This window comes from Lynx canadensis, chromosome A1, assembly GCF_007474595.2.
Source record: "Lynx canadensis isolate LIC74 chromosome A1, mLynCan4.pri.v2, whole genome shotgun sequence".
NCBI lineage: Eukaryota > Metazoa > Chordata > Mammalia > Carnivora > Felidae > Lynx > Lynx canadensis.
In genome coordinates this window covers 32,232,095-32,236,281 of record NC_044303.2, presented here as the reverse complement: position 1 = coordinate 32,236,281, position 4,187 = coordinate 32,232,095, and the positions used below count along the sequence as shown (strand labels likewise).

General features: G+C 36.4%; 1 pseudogene; it reads right to left on the bottom strand.

The window, feature by feature from the left end:
* Window positions 1–2,477: 2,477 nt before the first annotated feature.
* On the bottom strand, window positions 2,478–3,853 carry LOC115527095 (annotated as a pseudogene).
* Window positions 3,854–4,187: the final 334 nt, after the last annotated feature.

The following is a 4,187-nucleotide window of genomic DNA, read 5'->3' as shown; positions in this document are numbered from 1 at the left end:
ATTATATCAATTTTCTGGAATGAAATAAAAGTCTCACAGAAGTAACAAATACCAGTTGTTCCAACTTAAGAACAAAATATAAATTGCTTGTTTTTTAAAAACAAAAAGTATAATGGATTAAGTTTAGAGAATTCTATGGCATGTTAGTTTATTAAATATTTTTAAATTGCATTGTATTGCAATCATTAATGTGATCAGACTTTTAAAAACTAACGTGTTTCCAGCAATTTTGAAAACATAGTTTTATAAATATACTTAGTACACATTGACATTAATAATGAATGTATCTATATTTTTCTATCATGGCTATCAAACGTGAAGGAAATATCTTGTCTTTAAATCCTTAAGTTCTTTTTTTTAATTTTTTTAATGTTTATTTATTTTAGAGACAGTGAGACAGCACATGCAGGGAAGGGGCAGAGAGAGTCTGAGACAGAACCTGAAGCAGGCTACAGGCTCTGAGCTTTCAGCAGAGACTGACGCAGGGCTCGAACCCACGAACCCTAACATCATGACCTGAGCTGAAGTCGAACACTCAACCGACTGAGCCACCCAGGCACCTCCTTAAGTTCTTTAAGCATTAGATGATACATAAAACATTATGACCTTTGTAAGACATCAATATTTAGTAACAGTATACAGAATTTCAAGTATGTCTACATGTATATGCACAGTTCCAGAAAACACATGTAATGATTACAAAGTGATGAATATATATTATTCATCCATAGGGATGAATTAATTGCTATGAAATTTTAATGCACAATTCTACAATATGCTTTGAAAGACAAATGACTGAAGAAAATAAGAACTGAGGAATTACTATGTGAAAACAGAGACCCTAATCATATGTGACAAAGTTCTTTGTAATTTTGTTTTATTATTTAATGTAATATTCTGTCAGAAATAGGATTACATATGTTCATATCAGCACATAAAAATGGACTTTCGGCAATATCATTGATTTGAAATTCATCAGAAATGTGAATCATGAACTCCCAATTACTTTCCTCATAGCATAGCATAGCAACATTGTATATGATTTATAGTCTTTATTACTATTTGTAGGAGGAGACACAATAGCCTGTGATGACATACTCTGTTCTCAGTATTGCTAGTGTCAGTGGTAGAGGTGCATTATGAGTATATTTGAAAAATTGTATCTGAATTAAATATCTTTACATTATCTTAACTAATATTTCTCTTGATAATGGGAGGAAACATTTAAACAAATCTCTTCCTTAAGATAGTTGCACATTTATGTCTTCTCTTTATCAAAATTAATTAAGAAAGGATAAACTATAATTTTATTGTCCTCTAAGATTATGGCTTACTAAGTAAAACAAAATTAAGTGTATATAGATAAGTGTTACTAAACTTGATACTACCTATTCCATTTAAATAAAAAAATACAGAGAGAATTAATTATCTGCCCCTAGTATTATCACTTACTCTGTGTTTTGACCTGAGAAATGTTAAGCTTGTGTATTTTTTGCATGATAACCATCTTGACAAGTATCTGGACTTACTCTGTGAAGGAAAATGCAGCATTTAGGGTAGGTGATTTTTTGTCTTGTTTTCTAGATGGACAACAGAGAAGAAAAATAATACAAATTGTATAGTTGTTATGTGGCAGGAATTCTACAATCTTTTCATTATGTGGCAGGAATTCTACAGTCTTTTAAAGAAGCCAAACATCCTTAATTTTACTATGTGTTGGCAAATACAATTCAGAGTTAGAATCTGGGGAACTGTGATTGACCATTGAGGAAATGAGATAGATTCACCTGCTTTATGGGTTTTCTTAGTCCTACAGCCAGCATCCCTTTTCTAAATAATGAAAGAGCCCTTTTTGACCAAATGTTTTCTAATTATATTTATTTGTCATACAATATTTTGATAAAAATTTTAAAAGAAATAAACAAAAGACTTTTTGTCTATTTAAGATCCATTTGGGATAGATCCCAAATTTAAGGTTAATGATACAGAGTACTTTGCTTGACACACCAGGATCCTTCATTTTTAAGTTCATGCCTTAGGATCTCTGATCATCTATTTTTGTTTTTCAAAAAGGAAAAAAACAAAAAAAAAAAGACCTTCCCCCCCCACATTGCTACTGTTAACTACATGTGTTTCTATGTAAAATTACCTTCAAGTGATATTTTTATTCTATTTTCTCATTAAATTTTTATTTTAATGGGTCTAAAAATTCTGTGACAGATTTTTGGTCAAGTTGTTTCCATTAAAAAGTACTGATTTTAAAAACTAATAACTTAAAACTGCACACACACACACACACACACACACGCACAAATGGTCCATAAAACATACTCCTTTCTTCTGGAGGCTTTACAATGAATTGTTATCATCAACCAGCCTTTTACTATTAAACTTAAAAGTCCAATTGACACAAACAGTTGTGAGACCTTTCCTCTACCACTGATTAAGACTGGGGTGGCAGGTCCTGGGAGTGATGTTCATTTAGCCTTCTGAGCTTTCTGGAAGGACTTGCTGTCCCTACCAGCTCCGCTACCTTCTTGTCCACTGCTTTGATGACACCCACACCAATCTTCTGTCTCATGCCATGAACAGCAAAACAGCCTGGAGGGAGGATAGTCAGAGAAGCTCTCAACACACATAGGCTTGTCAGGAACCATATCAATGATGGCAGAATCACCAGATTTCAAGAACTTGGGGCCATCTTCCAGCATTTTGCCAGAATGACAGTCTTCTTTCTCTCAGTGAATCTGCAGGCAATGTGACCTGTGTGACCAACCAGCACAGGTGCATATCCAGCACTGATTTGGCCTGGATGGTTCAGTATAATCACCTGAGTCATGAAGCCAGCTGCTTCCACTGGTGGGTCATTTTTGCTGTCACCAGCCACATCACCTTGGCAAACATCTTTGACAGATACGTTCTTGACATTGAAGCCAACATTGTCCCCCCAGGAAAAGGCTCACTCAAAGCTTCATGGTACACTTCAACAGACTTTACTTCAGTTGTAACACTGACTGGTGGAAAGGTGACCACCATGCCAGGTTTAAGAATGCCAGTCTCCACCAGGCCCACAGGGAGAGTACCAATACCACCAATTTTGTAGGCATCCTGGAGGAGCAAACACAAGGGCTTGTCAGATGGATGAGTTGGTGGCAGAATGCAATCCAGGTTCAAGTAGTGTGGTTCCATTGGCATTGCAGTCTTCACAGTTAACTTTCCATCCCTTGAACCAAGGTGTGTTTGCACTTGGCTCCAGCATGTTGTCACCATTGCAACCAGAGAATGGCACAAATGCTACTGTGTCAGGGTTGTAGCCAATTTTCTTGTTGTAGGTGCTGACTTCCTTAACAATTTCCTCATATCTCTTCCGGCTGTAGGGTAGCTCAGTGGAATCTGTTTTGTTAACACCAATAATAAGTTGTTTTACACCCAGCATGTAAGCCAGAAGGGCATGCTCACGAGTCTACCCTTTCTTGGAGAACCTGCTTCAAATTCACCAACACCAGCAGCAACAATCAGGATGGCACAATCAGCCTGAGATGTGCCTGTAATCATATTTTTGATAAAGTCTCTGTGTCCTGGGGCATCAGTGATGGTCACATAATACTTACTGGTCTTGAATTTCCACAGGGAGATATAAATGGTGACATCATGTTCACAATGTAACCTCCTTCTCAATTTTTTTGATAGTGTTTTTGTCTGTCCCACCACATTTGTAGATTAGATAACCAGTAGTGGGAGAGTTGCCTGAATCTATATGTCCAATGATGACGATGTTCATGTAAGTCTTTTCCTTTCCCATTATGGTTTAGGTTTAGCGGAGGTTTTCGTAACACCTGTGTTGTGGCAGCAAACCTGTTGCAAAAAAAGCTCAAATAATATTTTTAAATTCTTTGATATCAATAGATTTTTTAATTAATATTTTAATGTTTATTTTTGAGAGAGAGAGAAACATGAGCACGAGTGGGGAAAGGGAAGAGAGAAAGGGAGACACAAAGTCAGAAGCAGGCTCCAGGCTCTGAGCAGTCATCACAGAGTCTGACGTGAAGCTTGAACACACGAACCTTGAGATCCTGATCTAAGCCAAAGTTGGACGCTTAACCACCTGAGCCACCCAGGCGACCCATCAATAGATTTTTTTAAGAAGATAATTTACTATTTAGAAGTATCCTCAATTAGCAAAGTTC